At 33.9% G+C, this 20242-nt stretch overlaps 1 long non-coding RNA gene and 1 pseudogene across 1 annotated transcript; both read left to right on the plus strand.

Annotated features, from left to right (window-relative positions):
* The first annotated feature begins 830 nt into the window (after positions 1–830).
* On the plus strand, positions 831–12280 carry LOC111408219 (annotated as a pseudogene).
* Positions 12281–15081: 2801 nt separating this feature from the next.
* On the plus strand, positions 15082–18869 carry LOC111407641. The gene is made up of 2 exons (XR_002705146.1): positions 15082–15221; positions 16596–18869. It is a non-coding gene; the product is annotated as an uncharacterized LOC111407641 (long non-coding RNA).
* Positions 18870–20242: the final 1373 nt, after the last annotated feature.

A 20242-nucleotide genomic window follows, 5' to 3' on the forward strand; every position in this document is an offset into this window, starting at 1 on the left:
TATTAGGTCACAATTAAGTAATTGGTCATGTATCACCGCCACCAACACTACCAACAATTGTGACTAATATCTCCCTGCGACAGTCATCACCACCACAACACCACCACCACCACAGTTAACCTTCACCATCACCATTGTCAGCCGCCGCCACCACCGTCAACACCTCCAATCACCACTGCAACGTCACGCCCACGGGCAACACCGCTACCACTAGCAAAACAAATCCTAAAACTACTCCACAACCACCACAAAATCAAATTCACGGCTGAAGACCACCACCACCGCAGCCACCACCATTTTTGCCTGTAACCTACCTAGATTGACTACACCACCATCATCATCGTCGATTGCCACCCTAGTCAACACCTCTACCTGCATCACCAACAAAAGTCGCTGGTGGACTTTGGAGACAACACTCGCGCGACCGTGATTCGACAATAAAAAAAAAAAAAAAATAGAGAGGAGAGAGTAAAAAGATAAGAAAGATGGTAGAGAGAGAATGGTTAAAATTAGGGTTTGGAAATTGAGAATTGGGTGAAATATTTAATATTTAAATTATTAAATCAATACCCGATTTTCGCATAATAAAACTTCAACCCCGATTTTTGAATTGTGATGTTTAAATATATGATTTTGTCTAATTTTCACATTTCTAAGTTTCTAAACAGCCCAATCTACTAAGATTTTTGGCCCATATAGGGGCCCATTTAATGTTTATAAAACAAAAATCCACGTCAGACGAACCATTTTCATGCTCTTACTGTCTTAACAGTCTTACACAGGAATCATCATCTCCGTTTTTTTTTTACGTTAAACCTAATTCACCGGCGATGGATTCTGGCTCCGGCGAAGGGGCTTCTTTGCCCTCTACTGGCCCCGATGCTCAGAAGCGGCGAGTGTCCTATTTTTACGAGCCTGCAGTTGGTGTTTATTATTACGTCCATGGGCATCCGATGAAGCCTCACCGCGTTAGCATGGCTCACAGCCTGATTGTGTGCTACAATCTATACCTTCAATGGAGATCATCCGCCTATTTTCGGCCGGAGCCGTGGATATAAGTAGGTTTCACACTCCCGAGTACGTAGATTTTTTTATCTTCGATCACCCCAGGTACCGTCAATAACGAGAACAACCCTCAAAAATTAAAGCGCTTCAATGTGTGTGATGATTGTCCTGTATTTGAGGGGCTATTCGAGTTCTCCCAGGCTTCTGCTGGTTGTTCGATTGGTGCGGTTGCCAAACTGAACCACAAGGACTCGGATATCGCAATCAATTGGGCTGGTGGACTTCACCATGCAAAGAAAAGTTTGGCTTCGGGGTTTTGTTATGTGAATGATATTGTTCTTGGAATCTAGGAGCTACTCAAAATTCATGGGGTAAGTAGACAAATATTTGGTTTATAATTTTGTTATTCAAGATGGGATTGTTTTAATTAGTCGTTCATTAATTTTTGAAATTGCAGAATTCTTCGGGTTGATGTTTGCTTTTTAAACTTAAGAAAACTTATTTTGCCAGCAAGGCGATGGTATCTCTCTACATGAAGTGTCTGTGAATGTTTGCATATGTGGTATCACGTGTTTGCTGGTGCTGGAAAGCCAAGTTCTACCTCGTTATTTTGGCTATCCAATTTGTTTGGTGCTTAAAATTGTGTCTTTTCCATAATGGGTTGCAGTCTTTTTCATCCATTTGTTTGTTCCATTCCGATGACTAAAATCACATTTAATTGGTATGTGATAATGGTTTCTAATTTCCAATATGTTTGATTAAGAAATGTATGTTTGCAAAAGATTGGTGCTAGTCTTTCATCCATTTCTTTGTGTATTTTCCATGAGTAGTATCACTTTTAGTTGGTATGTGATATCAATTGTTTGGCTGTAATTCTGGTTTGTTAAACCACATTATTTAGATTATGAAGAAGGTGACACATTTACTCATATAAACATTGTCTTCAATATGACCATTCACGTGCAAGGCCACACTTGTATATATTCACCTGGCAGGTGAAAGAGTTTGAGACTTGGTCTCAAGTCTTCGGGTTGGCTAATTTTAAGAATCATAGAGACCTTAGGCATCCCGCCTAAGGCTGGTTTGTTTCTACAAACTTGATAGATAATTTTGATTCTAAGAAATCTGATTCTTTCTTTTTGCCCAGAAATAAAGTTCACAAGAATATTATACGACTTCTGGGACTTTTATAGAATCGTAAGCTGAAAGCACATTGAGTGAAACACACTGATATTCTTGTTCTTAGAATTCAATTACCTTTTTTTTATTTCTTCGATAAATAATTAATGGTCTACAACTGATTTTCATCAACTCACCCATGCTTGAGAAAACTGGGTCCCAACAAGTAATTGAAGGCATGGAACTGTCCTAGAGTTTATGGTTCAACTGTTTAAATTCTTTATATGTAATTGGGGAACAATTTGAAAGTGTTCCTCCTTTCCATTTGATTAAATATTTTGGTCACCACTTTCTATAGTTGAGGCAATTTGATGATTAGCAACATGTTCACTTCCTTCTTTTAAATATGAAGGTGGTGGAAGATAAGCCCTTGGAGTGTTGCTAGACGTAGCATTATTATGATACAGAGTAAGGTCTTTGATGTTAAAGACATTACTAATGCCCATAACACCAACTAATTTGAGTACATAAACATCGTAGTTGATTTTCTTAATCACTTTGCAAGGACCAATCTTCCTTCAATGAAGCTTTATGCATCTTTAGGGTGCCTTTCTGGTGTTATGGGACCATATCCATATCACCTCTAAACTTGACAAATCTTCATTTTAAATCTGCATATGCCTTGTAATCTTCATTTGTCGAAGTTCTCCTTCGAACATCTTTGTGTATATATCATGTATATATTTAGCAAAATCTTCTGCTTCAGCACTTGGTCGAGCTTTGGTCGGTAAAGGAACCAAATTGATTGGCTTTCTTGGTAGCATACCAATAACAATTTGAAATGGGTTGTGTTGAGTTGTCCTGTTAACTGAGCTATTATAAATAAGTTCTGTCATAGGAAGAATCTAATTCCAAGTTTTTATGTTTTCAACACCTAGACAATGAAATAGGTTAGCCAAACACCTATCAGTACCCTCTGTTCTGCCAGCCATCACTTTGACTGTGAAAAGAATTACGAGACCTCAGTTTTCTATTCAATATTTCCATGAAGTTCACCAAAAGTGGCTCATAAGCTTTATATCCCGATTCAAAATAATGGTTTCGGATAAACCATGTAAAAGAACTATTTCTTGGAAGAAGACTTTAGCAATGTGGACGGATCTTAAGCCTTCGAACATAGTAGAAAATGTTCCATCTTTGAAAAATGATATATTACAGCATATATACAATCGTTTCCAGGAATGGTTCTTTGCAATCCATGCTTAGGTCTTGCCATGTTTCATGTGGCGCATGAAGTGGCATGTACAAATGTGTATTTTTCTCTCTTCCTTTCAAAATTTGATAGGTTTGACACCATAACACAATCACATCACTTTAAAGTTTGTCATTAATACCCCCATAACCAAAAATGAACACGAGTTCCTTAGAGAGGAGATAATGATGCCAATAGTGCAAAGCTTTGACAACTGTATAGAGCTATCAGCTGTTTATAAAGGTTGAATACCTTTGACGCGATTTATTGAGCTTCTAAAGTAAAAGGGCTATATGATGTCCTTTTGACTTAAAACATGTCCAGCTCCAACAGATGCATCACGCACAACTTCAACTATTTGTGATAAATCTAGTAGTTGTAGACTATGTTGTTACGTCAACCTGTTTTTATTCTTTCAAAAGCTTGAGATGCTGCGTTTGTTAAAATGAATTGAGTTTTCTTTGTAAGATCAGTTATTGGAACCCTTGTACTGCTTAGACTTCTTATGATATGAAGCTTAGTAACTCCTTTAGTGCAGTCAAATTATGCTCGCACATTATAATTGTTGCCTTATTTTCCTATTGGAAGTTGTTGACGTCACTTATTACTGTTATTTTCCTTGACAAACAAACAAACTTTTCTCCCCTCTTAAATTTCAGGAGAAATCTTTCTTTCTTTCTTTCTTTTTTTTTTTTTTTTTGCTTTCTTTTTTTCTTCAATTATATTTTGATTTTATTTTATTTTTCATGATAGTAGGAACACCATATCATACTTCTGATCTTGTTTTTGGTGGATTTTTACTGTTATGTAATACTTTGTTTCTTACCTGCAGCGTGTACTTTACATTGACATTGATGTTCACCAAGGAGATAGTGTTGAGGAGGCTTTTTACGTTACTGATTGAGTAATGACAGTGTCCTTCCATAAATTTGGGAACAACTCTTTTCCGGGAACTGGTCACATAAAAACCAATGGGGCAGGTGATGAGAAATACCATTTTCTCAATGTCCCTTTACGTGATGGAGTGGATGATAAGAGTTTCCATAGTTTATTCCATCCAGCCATGGATGTCTACCAGCTTCATGCTCTTGTTCTTCGGTGTGGGGCGGATTCATTGGCCAGTGACAAGTTAGGGAGCTTCAACTTGTCTGTAAAAGGTCATGCAGATTGCTTTCTTTTCTTGATATCTTTTAATGTTCCCCTTATGGTTTTGGGTGGTGGAGGCTATACAATGAGGAATGTTTCCCGTTGCTGGTGCTATGAGGTCTCTCTCCCTCTTGCGTGTGCTTTTCATGCGCTTTATCTATGCATGCGTGCCTTTTTGCATTTTGTTTCTTCGTTTTCCCATGCTTAAGATGTAATGTTTGAAGTTCCATCATCCGGGGTTGTTTTGGGATATGCACTGATGTATAATTCCCTGCTATATTGCAGAGAGCAGTTGCAGTTGGTGTGGAATTTGTTGGTGTGGAATTTGTTAATAATTTGCCTCACAATGAATATTACGAGTATTTTGGCCCAAACTATACTCTTCATGTGAAACCGAAGCCCAGACAAAATCTGAATTCAGCCAGAGACTTGGAGAAAATCAGGTGACCATTACACTTGTTTGACAATTTTGCATATGATATTTATTTCCCCATCGACACCATCCCTGCCTAGAACTCGGGTCAACTGTAGAAATCTTCACATAAAGAATGCTCACCGAAACTTAAATTGACTCGATAATGGTGCTCTCTGAATTCCTCTATGCCTGCTGTTCAGCCTTCACCCATAACTAAGTTTTATGTAGGTATTAATGAGCCCATCTAATTTGTACTCGTGCTAGAAGCCTCAGTGCTTCTCCATATCAGCGTAGGTAAACTGTCTTTCTTCTGCCAGTTTCAGTTTTATTCTATTGAAGTTTTGATCTTCATGTTCCAATGGGCAAGAGTAAGAAGCATGAATACTTGTAAACTTATTACGTACTTGTATCCAATATGTATCTAAGCTTGGATACTCTCTGATTCATACTGGGTACACTTTTTTTAATTATTTTATATATTTTTAGTTTTCTATAAGTATAGAATACGCATTTTTAATTATTTTATATTTTAAAATTATTTTCGATTCGTATTCAATATGTATTTTTTAATTATTTTAATAACTTATTAAATATTAGTAATATTCATTGAAAATACTCAATTAGAGTTTTATATTAATTAACAACTACTCTTTTTATTGGAAATACGAAATATTATTTAATCTTTTAATACATGTGAAATCGTATTAATAGTTGACGAATATATTTCTATCATTGGAAATAGATAGTAACTAGGATTAAATAATACAAGCAAAATTTATATTCCATTAATTTTATTATTAAAAATAGATAATGATTTAATGCATGTAAAACCGTGCCAATAAATTATACATTAATACAGTCAAACTCCACTCTATATTTGGCCTGTTTGACAAGCTTTGAAACAAATTTTTTTTTTTTTTTTTTCAAATTCATTTTCAACCAAACATTCTCACAAGAAAATATTTCGCACATGAATCCAAAACTTTTTCATACTTTTTAATCACACATTCTCTAAAAAATCACTATTTCAAAATTCATTTTTCCAAAAATAAATTCTTTTTAATGGTTGTCAAACAGGGGCTTAATATGTTTAAATAAATGTAATTATAAATTAATAAAATAACTTCAAATTAGCTACTTTTTTTACTCTTCTTCCTTCATCATTTTCATTTTATGTTAATTCAGGAATCATTACACTTGGTTCACAATTTTAAATTTGGATAAGGCTTATGATATTTGAGCCCCGAAAGAACCACAAAGAATACATATAATATAAAAAACTTAAATTGACTCGGTAATGATGCTCTCTAAAATTCTTCATTTATCTTTTCTTTTCAACCTTTTTATCACTTGAAACTAAGTTATATGTTGGATAGCAATGAGCCCATCTAATTTGTATTCATGCCAGAAGCTTCGACGCTTCTGAATATCAGTAGTGATAAAATGTCTCTTTGCTATCCCATTTTTAGTTGTATTGTATTGAAGATTTGATCTTCAAGGTCCAATTTGCAATACTAATATTACTACAAAAACTTTCCTTCACTGTATGCTGAATGCAATTTTTTTAATCAAACCACCGCAAGGGCAGAGGTATAGGGTATTCATTAATAATAATAGAAAAATAAAACGAAATACAAAGTTATACAAAGTTAAGAGGGAGTATATAACCTGATTTCCAACCAAGTGAAAGGAAAAGAGCATAGGAAGTAACTAGTCCAGTACTTTGGAATCTAAAGACAAAACTCCAACGTTGTATCTCGCATGCCCTGTTCATGCTTGTTGTGTCATACTTCAAGTTAGGTGCTTTGTTGACTCTTGTTCCTTGACCAATCTCTTTTAGTTCTTTAACTTGCCCGGTTTTGTCTTGGTTTTCCAATATTTTGAATCATTTGATCATTTTTATTGTTAGCTCTTGCTGGAAAGATATTATTATTGTACATTGTGAAATTTTCTCTTTCTTGAATATATAGCATAAAACCATAAATTTTCCATTCTTATTTTTACTAATCTAATATCTTGTTAAACGTGTCAAATTGATTTCAATTGCCCCTCAATGGAGTATTTTCCTTTCAATATATAGAGAGCCGTGACTGGATACATGGCTAATTTGTTGGTAATTACATCAATTTGTATCCCTCTAAATATAGTAAGAATACATTATTTCTATATACAAAATCCTAATTAAGCTAATTAGAATGTGTGTTTTGGACAATAATATTCTTGTTTAACATCCTCCCTCAAATTGATGCTGGATGATCAAGAAGCATCAATTTGTCAATCATCATTTAATGGCGGTGGCGAGACAAGGCTTTGGTAAAAATATCAGCAGTCTAATGTTCGGTGGAAATGTGAGGAAGTGTAATCACCTGTTGATCAAGAGCTTCACGAATATAATGACAATCTACTCCAATAAGTTTGGTGCGTTCATGAAATATCAGATTTGTAGCAATTTGAATAGCACTAGTATTATCAGCATGGAGAAGATTAGTAGTAATTTGGGAAATGTCAAGTTCACCTAACAAACCGCGAAGCCAAACAATATCTGAACAAGCAGATGACATGGCACGGTACTCAGATTCAGTTGAGGACTTTGAGACCCTATCATGTTTCTTACTTTTTCAAGAAATAGAGCATCTCCAAGAAACATGCACCAACCAGTAACTGAACGACGAGTATCCATACAACCAACCTAATCAGCGTCGTTATAACCCATTAACTGGAAAGAGTTGGCAGTAGAGAAAAACAATCCACGGCCAGAGGTACCTTTGAGGCAACGAAGAATTCGTCATACAGCTGCTAAGTGCGCTGACTAGGACTCTGCATAAATTGACTAACCCGCTGCACAGAAAATGAAATATCAGGTCGAGTAATTGTCAAATAGTTCAAACTCCCTACAATCCGTAGATATAGAGATGGACCAGATAAAAGCTCTTCTTCATCCTGACTAAGCTTTACATTGACCTCTAGAGGTGTAAGAATAGAATTCCCGACTAAAGACGGGCAGAGGTAAGAATCTCTTGAGTATATTTGTGCTGATGTAGAAGGAGACCATTTGGACAAGGATGTACCTCAAGACCAAGAAAATACTTAAGAGAACCAAGATCTTTCATATGAAAGGTAGTATTGAGATGCTGCTATAGTTCCTCAATCAACTGAGTGTCAGACCCGGTGATGACAATATCATTCACATACACTAACAACACAACAATGCTAGTGACAGTTTTCTTAAAAAATAGAGATGAATCAAATTGACTTTGAGTAAAATGAAAATCAAGCAGAGTAGTGCAAAATTTTTCAAACCATGCACGCAGGGCCTGCTTTAATCCATAGAGAGACCGCTTCAACAGATCAGTGGAAGAGTGAGTGAACATGCTAGGGGCGGACGCATATAAATTTCCTCCTTCAAGTCCCCATGTAAGAATGCATTATTTACGTCCATTTGTCGGAGAGACCATCCTTTAGATGTGGCAATTGCCAAAATAGTCCTTACAGTAGTCATCTTTGCCACAGGCGCAAATGTTTCATCATAGTCAAGGCTATATTCTTGAAGATTCCCAAGAGCCGCCAATCGAGCCTTATATCTTTCCACAGAACCATTAGATCGACGTTTGATGGCATATACCTCTTTGCATCCAATAAACTTTATTCCTTTAGGACATGGAACGATATCCCATGTATGTCTTGAGGAGCTTGAAGTTCTTGTATGGCTTGTTGCCAACATGCATGAGTAGAAGCCGGAGAGTAAGATTTAAGCACAATAGTAGTATCAAGAGTAGCCTGATGAGTAGTATGAGAGAAGCCATACTTATTTGGAGTCGTGAAATTCGAGAAGACCGTCGAGGTGCAGTGATCATAGGATCAGGCATCGGTTCAGTGTTAGAAGGGGACAGTGGAGACAATGAAGGACGTCTTTGGTACACAAATCCAGGCTTAAAGCATTCAATAGTACATGACAAATCATCAATTTCAGGTAGGTGAATAAAAGTAGAGGGAAAATCAACACGAGATTGGAAGAAATATTTTCAAAGAAAACCACATTTCGAGAGATACGTAGCTTGTTAGCATCCGCATCATAACATACAAACCCTTTTTGTGTATTACTATACTCAAGGAATGCACATCGAACAGCTTATGCAGTCAGCTTGTGACGTTCAGTGGAAGGTAAATGGACAAAGCAAACGCAGCCAAAGTTATTAAGAGAATTATATGTAGGTACAATACCGAACAACCGAAAATATGGAGAATCAAATTGCAAATTTTGAGAGGGAAGCCAATTAATCAAATGAACAGCTGTGGATAAAGCCTCTACCCAAAATCTAGGAGGCACAGAAGATTCGATCAACAAGGTACGAACAATATCTAAAAGATGACGATTCTTACGCTCAGCAACTCAATTCTGTTAGGGAGTGCAAGGGCAAGAACGCTGAGAGAGAATTCTTTTTGTTTTGAGATATTCTGGAAATTCATTGGACATGTATTCCCCTCCCGAATCAGAACGTAATATCTTAATATGAGTAGACAGAAAATTGGATCTCAACGAATGCAACAAAATTTTTAAACCTGGCAAACACATTAGCTTTAGAGCGAAGAAAGTATATCCAAGTGAAACGACTATAGTCGTCAATGAATGTTACGAAATACTTATATTGAGCATGAGAAGGTATAGGACTCACACCCCCATACATCAGAATGAATAATCTCAAAACATGTGGAAGCTCAATTAGCATGTGACGGAAAAGGTAGAGTTTTGCTTTTACCAAGTTTACAAGAACTACAATCGGAAAACATATGAGAAAATGAATCTTTATTGCCCAAATAACCATTGTTTATTAGATGAGTCAAGACATTAGAATTGAGATGACCCAATTTCTTATGCCAAACATTACGATCAGTAGTAATAGCAGTAGAAGCAAATGAATCAGAAATGGAAAACTGAAAAAGAAATAAACGTCCCACTTTAGGCCCCTTCGCAATCACTTTCCCCAATGCTTGATCCCGTACACAACAATTATAACGATTAAAACGAATTTCACAATTATCATCTACCAACTGTCCAACAGAAATTAAATTCGTAGATAATTCTGGTGACACAAATACATTGGTAAAAGAAGATCCCAAATTTTTGATTGCTTTGATAGGTAGAGTATTGCCATTGGCTATTTGAATATGTTGATCACTCTCATAGTTATGAATATCATGCAGTGCCTTTGTACTACCAGTCATATGGTTGGATGCTGCACAATCAACTAACCAAGGAGAGGTAAGTAGATCTTTCTTACCTTGAAAACCAAGAGCAGTAAAGGCAGAAACAATAATCCGTTGGACCATCTTAGGTGTAAGAGTAGTGGAAGAACCAGTTGGAGGTGTAGCGGATGCGTTAGGCTGAATATTAGTGTGAAAAGCCGTCCGTTGTTTAATTTGAGGCAACACTCGATAGTCTTTAATGAAATGCCCTTCCTTTTTGTAGTAATTGCAAAATTTCCTAGTGCAATTTTTTTGCAATATGCCCAAACTCTTTACAACTTTAGCACTGTACCTGTGTCTTGAATTTTCTTTTCCCTTGAGCAGCGTATGCTACATTAACCATCTCAGTAGTCGTTTCTGAAATTATCCCAAATTGCGTGGCAAGACGTTGTTCCTTATGTAGCAATTCTCCTAGGCATACATCCAAAGAGGGAACAGGAGTACGATTCAGTAAATTAGCCCGCACAATCTCAAATTCTGGTCTCAGCTTCATCAGAAATTGATTTCTCTGACTCTCGGCATGAACAGTTTGAAGTGCCACTAAAGCTTCTTTGGAGACTTTGAAATGAACTATCCCAGAGTATTCACTCCACAGATTAAGGAATCCAGCATGAAATTGATCAATAGAAAGATTACCCTGATTGTAGTTGGCAATTTCCAACTCCAATTGAAACTTTTGAGCACTGTTGTCTTGATAGTAAATACGCTTGAGATAATCTCACATTTCTTTGGCTGTAGTGAATGAGCGGAGATTATTGACCATATGTGGTTCAATAGAACTCAGTAGCCATGAAGCAATCTTAGCATCTTTGCTTTCCCAGGAATTAAGTTCTTTAGAATCAGTCGTTGCCTTAGAAGATCCATCCAAATGACCCCACAGTTCTTTTCCTTTCACAAACATCCGGAATTGAAATTTCCAACTCGAGTAATTTTTTCTATTAAAACGAATAATAGAATTTTTTCCTGACATAATGAAGCAAAAAATTAATTTACTACTCAAATCAAACAAAGTAGCAATGCAAATAAAATAGTCCAAGTCCAATAGAATAGCCCAACAAAGGATTAAAGTTCAAGAATTTAATAATAGCAGCCCAACAGATTAAAATCCAATATCCTAGTAATGTGGTCCAACAACAGAAAACCCAATCAAAAAAATTAAATTCTGTCCAAAACCCAACCAAATCAAGTCTTGTCTCAAATCAATAGAAGCCCAAACTTAAATTGTCGACTAATAGCCTTGGCGATTCGCACCAAACTAATCCAAGAATTGCCCATTTCTGTCAATGCCTGGAGCAAATGAGCTGAAGGCGGAGACGGCTCCGAAATTTCACGCTGACAACCGAAAATCGAACCGCGGAGAACTCCAAATACCAAGAGTGCACCAGAGACACCGACTGCACTTTTACTCACCCGAGATTGCCGACCGAACTCAGAACCAGAGAACGACGACCCAGAACCAGAGTATCAAACCAAGAGATAATTCTAAAAAAATCATGGAAGGCTCTGATACCATGTCAAATTGATTTCAATTGCCCCTCAATGGAGGATTTTCCTTTATAGAGAGCCGTGACTGGATACATGGCTGATTTGTCGGTAATTACATCAATTTGTGTCCCTCTAAATATAGTAAGAATACATTATTTCTATATACAAAATCCTAATTAAGCTAATTAGAATGTGTGATTTGGACAAGAATATTCCTGATAAACAAAACGCCCCCAGGCTCTTTCCTGCCATCTATCTAACATCTTTGTTCAGCTATGAAAATTTTGATATTAGGATTTAGTCTTCACCATTTTAGGCTTAATATATGTAGAATGTTCTTTAATGAATGTCATAACTGCAGATATATGGTGCTCGATCAACTCTCTAAGCTACAGCATGTACCAAGTGTTGCACTTCAAACAATGCCTCTAACTACAAGAGTACCCGAAGGGTTAAGTAGCTTCCATTAGCTCCCTGGTGTGTGTTTCTGGATATGTTTTACATTCGTTTCCTTTAACATATTCTAATCTCCCTAGAAATCTTTCAATTACCAGGGAGGAGAAGACATGGAAAGGAGAGAAAAATCTCGAATTTTGAATGGTGAAGAATATGCGTATGACGGTGATGAGGATGCCATACTAATTGAAGATTAGATATATTGTTGCCTTCTATTCGAAAGATTAAAGAGTGTCCTTGACTTGAAAGTCTTTGGGATTTCTTTGGAGATTTGCAATAATTTGCTAAGCTTAGAAGTTACCTTTTAAGTTCGTTCTTTTGGCAAACATGTTTGAACCCTTTTAGTTTTTATTTATTTTTTATTTTTAGATTTTTATTTCAAATACTCAGTAAAAAAGTAATTTTACTTTATTTTCTTTAAAAAAAAATTACCTAACATGCTCTATATTGAATTCAAGTATGTCAATTTGAATGAGCTGGTGATTATTATCCAACATGCTTAACTTAATTACTATGCAACTATATGGAGATTGTTTTGGAATTTCAATTGGATTATCCCTCCAAAATAAAAAATTGGTAATACTGACTTTCAGAAACTTAATTGTTATGACAACAATGCCTAAAGTTATTCAGAAAATAATTCTTTTTCTGTTTGTTAACTATACGGGAATATCTAACTGTGCTGTATCATCATATGTTAATTTCAAAGGACTTCATGGGCTGCATCTGAACACCAATACTACTAAGTCTCGTAATGATACAATTCTTAGTGTTTTTTTTTTTTTTTTTGGCAACTAGAAAAACCAACTAACTAATTAATGGCAAATTCTCTATAAGAGTCTCATACATAAAATAAATATGTTGAAATAGCCCATTCACATTATTTTTTGGAAATATATATACATTTGGGAAATTTTGAAAGTTTCACTCTCCAAACTTACCTTTTATAATAGATATTTATTTCCAAACGGTACTTATGGGGGTGGTTGTGTTTACGTGCTAGATATCTGTACACTTTGGATACAAGTTGTCGAACATGTAAACTTACCTTTTAGTACGTTTTATTTCTTTCTTCTAGTAAAAGGATATCTAATATAATCACAACAAAACATGTATTCAAATTTATTTAGATATATGTTGCACAAATTAAACACTTAAGATATACTTTCTAAATTCATCCTTTTTTTTTTTTTTTTTTTTTTTTTTTTTTTTTTTTATTCATCTTTTTTTTTTTTTTTTTTTTTTGGTATCATCGTTAGTGTCCGAGTTAGTTTACGTGTACCTCAACTAATCCCACGGGGTCCTACTCTGCAGGGACTCGAATTGGTGACTATTGAAGAACAAACCTAAGACCTAACCACTGAACTACCCTCAGGGTTTACTTTCTAAATTCATCTTACATTTATAGATGACATATTAGCCGCCAAATTTTTTCCTTCATGTGACAATAAGACACAATGGAGGACTCTTGTTGTTGGAGGCCGCATTTTAACCCTTTTTGCTATATTATTGGTGGTTTGTAATATACTACGTAATGTAGCTAGAGAAATTGGAGTTACAGTTTTGTAGCTTATTTCATTTAACATTTAAATCCCTTGACATCGGTTAGATGGTGAAGTTAAATAGTTTGTAAATTATAGGAGTGTTTGGATACAGATGCCAATGGATGCGTCTACAATCATTTCTATAGTCATGTTGGTCGGGCGCGTTCATAATCACTATGCGCACACTATAGAGGATTCCTAAATACGTGTGTCTATATTGAGATTTATAATTGCTATTTATTTCTTTGCATCGGCAAAAATTGTGCTGGCGGAAACATCAAGTATTTTCAACGTGCTTAAAAGTTACATTTTTATTAATGTTAGCAGGCAAAATGAGTTACTTAAAAGTAAGTTTGAATTACTTAAGCATAACCAAACATTCTTTAAATGCAATCCGGTTATTATGATAATTTCCGTTTCTCTAAGTTGAAGTATCATTATTTTTTGACTTAGGGATATTTCAAATGAAGTCTAAGGGGGTGTATTCAATTGAAACTTTTAATAACTTTTTGGGATTTAAAAAATTTAGGGGGCATTCAATTGAGACTTTTTGATACTCTCTAAAAGTCACAGTGTATTCAATTAAGATTTTTAAAAAGTTTCGAAAAGTTACGGTGTATTCAATTAAAATTTTTTAGAAGTTTTTATAAGTTTTAGGGTATTCAAATTTTAAAGAATTCTAGAGAGTTTTATAAAAGTCTCTGACGTTCTAACTTTTAAGCAGAAAGTACTCATATAATATTTTAAAATTTGTCTCTCATTAATCACGAGATTTTGGGAGACTTTTACAAAAAAATAAAAAATAAAAAAATTCAATCTTTCTTTCGTTTAATCTTCTATGGACATGTATAATTAAAATTTATTTTTTTCTATTTATTATATTCCATTTATTTTTCTTTCTCTCTCTTATTATTTATCACTATTTCTATGAAAAAATTAAATTGGATTCTTATAACTTTTTTTTTTCCCTTTTTCATTCATTTTTTGTGAAAAATACCTATTTTTTTTATTAAATTATGAAATTTTATAATTAAATTTAAATATATTAATTTTTATTTATTTTTAAAAGTATACTATACTAATAATATTGAATCCTATATATATGTATAATTTTGATTATTAATTATTTAATTATAGTCTTAAATTTTTATTTTTTCAATTTTTTTTATTATATGGGAAGAAGAATGAGAAGGAAAAGAGGAATTATAGGAACTAACATCTCGTATGTGAGAATCTAACACAAGATCTATGTGAATTCTATTTTAAATGAAAGTCTTAAAAAATCATTCGAATTCCACGAAAGTCTATAAAATTTTAAAATAAAAATTCATAAAAGTCTTCGAAAGACTTTTACTTATTCCATATAAATCTTTAAACGATCTACGACATCCACAAAATTCATCACTTGAAAAAAATTCATCAAAGTTTTCAAAAGTTACGCTCCCAAGTAATCGATATGATAGATAAAGCTAATGAATGACGAATTCCCCTTCATAAATTGGGGTCTCCGGTCAAGTGGCGATTTAACTTCTCTTATCAAATCCCACAAGACCAGGTACTTTGTACTCTCTTTGCTGATGTTTCTCCCTCCATTAATTTCCTGCGTGATTTCTGTCCTGGATAAAGTAGAGTATTCAATAAGTTTACATTTTACATGAGAGGAGTATTCATGCTTTCAGTGGGTAACAAGCTGTGAAAATTTTTATGTTTATCTCTGGTCAAGTTTCACATCATCTTTTGTTTAGTTTATCGATTTATTTAGGAGTATAATTTTTAATATATAAAGTTCTTGTTGGTTTTCCATATGGTTGTGTTCTGTAGGACTTGTGCGGTAATTTTGATTCTCGAGGCATCTGTTGAATGGTGCAGATTGTTCTAAAAAAAAGCTTTGCTACCCTGCGTAAAATAATGCCATAAAAACCCGTCTCTCTTGAAATGTTGTTTGAGTTTGTGCGTTAAAATTTGTTCTAATTACTTTTATTTGGAGATGAGTATGGTATGTGTGAATGCATGGATATGGGGCTGTCAATTTGTAATGTTGGCATCATTTTGAATGTTTCCCTTTTTGTGAGAAAAAATCTGAAGTTTCTGCATGTGTTTTCTTGGTGTTGGATCTCTGCTTCCTTCTTCTGGTTGATTTTTTTTCACATTGTTGTGATTCTGTTAGGACATTTTTGATCCTCTAGGTATATTTCTACTTGATTGTATATTGCATAGTTTTCTACCATTAAGCAGCTTCCCTGAAGCTAAATACAATAAATGACATGGGGCACAAATGCTGGATAATTATGTTTTTAAGGATGTCGCTAATAGCAAGTAAAAACTAAATTTATACTATATAAAGAAATAATTTTAGAGATTTTAATTAACTCGTCGTGTCCGTACTCTTTGAAAAATTGCATGTCGACGTATCCAACACATGTTGTATTGGACACACGTTTTAGCGTTTATGCATCATAGCTGTACAGTAACCATTCTGAGTTTGAATCGATGACTAGGTTTCCGTCACTTTAGAAAAGAAATTGAGAGGGCAACTATCATTGGTACAAGGACATTGATTCTGTAAGTCAGGTTTTTATTGCCTGGATTCACAGGTTGTCATAAAAAGCTTTAAATTGTAAATATCCTTTGTTTTATGGGATGTTTTGTATGCAATATTAAGACTATATAGTGAATAAATTTTAATTTTTCTTTTTTGTATTGTCCAATTCACCTTACTGAGCAATTCATTGTAGAATATAGAAGAAAATGAGGAATTTTCGTTTCACTTCTATTTCTCTCCATTTACTTCATTTTTCTTGGCATTTACTTTTATTTGGTTTTGTTTCAGGATGTGCATATCCATCTTAACCATATATTGCTTGCAACGTTGATCTCTGGCTCTTTTATTTGCAGCTTATTTTGACTTATGCAACATGAATCCCTACAGGTCAATATTTTGTTTGTCAATGATGGTGTTACAGGCATGGGGTACAGATTGGGATGGACTGAGGCAGCTTCGTGCATTCTAGTACCAAGACTAGGTGATTCCTGCACAAAGATTCATCTCCACCCTACTCACTCACCTTGCTCTCCTTCTACCAAACCCACAACCTTCGTTCTTGAAGGTCATGATGAAATCAAGATTCAACACTTCAAACTTTCGTCAAATTTATCTCCAGGTACAAAATTACATTCGAGTCTACTAGCTCTATAACCTATCCTTCATCCCCAATTTCCTTGCTAACACGTATTTTAGTAAATTCCTATCTTCCCTCCCATTCTTCCTCATGCCCGGAGAGAATCCTAGGGCGTGGACGGGTTAGACCATTGAACTTGTACAAGAAAGGCAAAGGCACCTGGAAACTATAATCCATGGCTGGGGTGACCATCTCAATATTTAGAGCATCTCCAAGATACTCTATTTTTAAAGCGTACATTCTATCATTTTGAGAGTATCTTTAAATTTAGAGAGTTAAAATTTTGAAATATTCCAACAAGTTCTTTATATTTAATATTTAATTTTAGTACTCCAAAAAAATATTTATTATTTTTCTCTAGATTATTTTATTATTTCCTATATTGAAAACTGAAATACTTTGAATGCATTTAATTATAGAAAGTGAATTTGGCTTGACTCTTTAAAATGGAGAGCATATTATGTTTAAAGAGTCTCTTGGAGATGCTCTTAGTCAAATAAGCATTTGAAGTGTTGGCCAGCTCAATTTGTTAACTTATTAAAGGATATACCTAAATAATATGAGATCTGATTTTTGTTTAACATCAATGAATATGATCATATCCATTTGGGGTTGGGGATGGAAATAGGTCCAGACTGCTTGCTTGCTTGGCTTGTATGCTTGTGAGAGCTTGGTCCATGGGCGGCTTGGCTCATTACATCACGAGCCCATGTTATTTTTTTTATTTAATTAATTAAATTTCTTTGTCTTTTATCCCGTATTTAATTTTTCTTTAAATTCTATTTAATAAAACGAAAAGCTCCCAGGATGGACCAACTTGGCTCATCACAAGAAAGGCCCATGGGCCAAGCCTTGCCCCTTGGTCAACGAGCAGAGCTTAGGTGGTCAACTCGACTTGGTCCGATCCATTGTAACCCTTATAATCCATAAACAGAAATTAGCTTAGAAAGCTAAAAAGACATAATGACTTTGTTCATAATTTTTAGTTGGGTTTTTGTTTTGGATTCAATATGTAACACCTTGGATTTAATTTCTATTTTGTATGAGGTCAAATTTTGTTAATTTAAGGAAATTTTTTTAACTACCATACTTTATGCTTACATTTTTTAGAATTATCAAAGTTTGAGAATCTTAATTCAGGTCATAATTCAAGATTTTTTTTTATACAAAAATAGATAATAATTGATTTACATAGGAATGTTACCTAAATTAGTGGTTATTAAAGGATAAATTGATTTTTCACTCTCATCATATTCATTCTCTAAAAACTTGTTCACAGTTATTATCCATTTTAACTTCTCTCAGAACAAGGAAAGTATATATTGGGGCTCATGAGTTCATACTTTTTTTTACATGTTTTCCGGTGAAAATCACCCTTCTACATGCCACAAGGTCACAACCACAATTTTGCATGTTACAACAAGGAGGCATTTGCAATTCATAAAGGTATGTTTGAATCGTTTTATAATTTATGACAACATTTATGTCACTCTATATATGTGTTGTTCCTTGTGAACAGTATAGGATTCATATTAAAAGTTAAATGCGATATTCGATATTTAAGATCATACAAGTCAATGTGACCAATGATTTGCACAATGAAATTATTGTATTTCTTGTATTGTTCACAAATATGTGTTAATTGTGCTCATACATGGCACGCAAAATTGTGATATTTGTATTATGTGATTGTATTTACGTGAAATGTGAAATCGTGACTTGATAACGTGTGAGGTAAAAGATGAAATGCAACAATTGTCTTTATGTGTGACCTCTCATAATGACAGTGAAGAAGGAATAGACTATGGTTTTCTCTTTCCAAATAATATTGATATGGTAAGAATCTCATTTTGTTTAATTTGAATTTTAAAAATTAAAAATCAAATATATATTACCACAATTAATGGGATTAAATATATTTAAAATATTTTTTAGAACAAAAATACCTGACTTGTTAATAAAAAGAGTTAATACATGATTTTCTACCATGGAAACTCGAACGCATGGTGTCCTCTAAAGGGAAATGCCATATTTTAAGATTACATTTTCAGAAATATCAAAGTTTGAGACTTTGGATAACCAAGTTATAATTAAAAATTTTTTGGTATGGGAATAAATAATAATTGATTTATATAAGATAAAAATATTCCACAATTAGTGGTTATCGTATGAAAATTGATTTTTATCTCATCATATTCCTCCCCTAAAAATTTGCTTACAGTTACTATCTTTCCCATTTAATGTCTCTGAGAAAAAGAAAAGAATAATGCTATTTGCTGTCGCTTACTAACCATCACATGTATGCTATATAAGGTGACTATGGTATTGAGCGATTGAAAATAACATTACTCAAAAGAAAATGATAAATTGTTGCTCCATGATTTCGTAATTTCCTTGCATATTTTTCGGCCACAACAACCATTCTACATGTCAATAGGCTACAACCAACATTCTGTTGCCACCATAGGTAGGCGTTTGGAATTTTTAAAGATATGTTTGTGCTATTTAATAATTTGTGAATATAGTTTTATAACTATAAATGTGTTGTATGGACGGTATAATATTCATGTTAAAAGTCATACGTGACCAACGATATATAAGCATGTGCATAAAGTTAATATGTGACCAGTGACTTAGTGATTTTACACAATGAAATTATTGTACTATTTATATTTTTCACAAAACTTTGTCAAATTGTAACTCAAGTGACCTGTGAAATTGTGACCTTTGTATTAATGTGACGTGCAAAATTGTGGCTTGATAATATGTGTAAAGTGAAAATGAAATATTTATGACATTTGTATTTTATGTGTGTTTTTGCGACCTCTCACAATGCGGTAAAGAAGAAAAAGAATTAGTGTTTCTATCTCCAAATTCAAATAATAATTACCAGTCCAAAAATTAAAATCATGTATATATTACCACAGTTAACAAGACTGGGGACAAAATAAAAACATATACTATAATTATATAAAATATTTTTTGAAAAAAAAGACATCTGATTTTCTAATTAAAAAAATAATACCTGATTTTTATAATGAAACTTAAAATCATGGTTTCCTCTAATTTTTTCATTCTATAATTTTGATGTTTTCCCAAAATTTGCAGTTTCCCTGCAATGGCTTATACCTATAGATTCAAGTATTTCTCAATTCAAGATATACTCTTTTATCCCCCGTTTGGCCCCTTTTAAAACTTTTCAATTTAATTTAAACTTTTTCTCTCATACTTTGAATCAAACAATCTTCAATAAAATAATATTACATTCAAATCGAAAACTTTTCAACCACACAATCTTCAAAAAAATATTATTCCCCCCATTATAAATTCAAATAATGGGGGCCAAACAAACTCTTAGTAATTACGATTATTTCTATTTAACTGAGATTTTCCCTTC

Source organism: Olea europaea, chromosome 13, assembly GCF_002742605.1.
Source record: "Olea europaea var. sylvestris chromosome 13, O_europaea_v1, whole genome shotgun sequence".
Lineage (NCBI taxonomy): Eukaryota > Viridiplantae > Streptophyta > Magnoliopsida > Lamiales > Oleaceae > Olea > Olea europaea.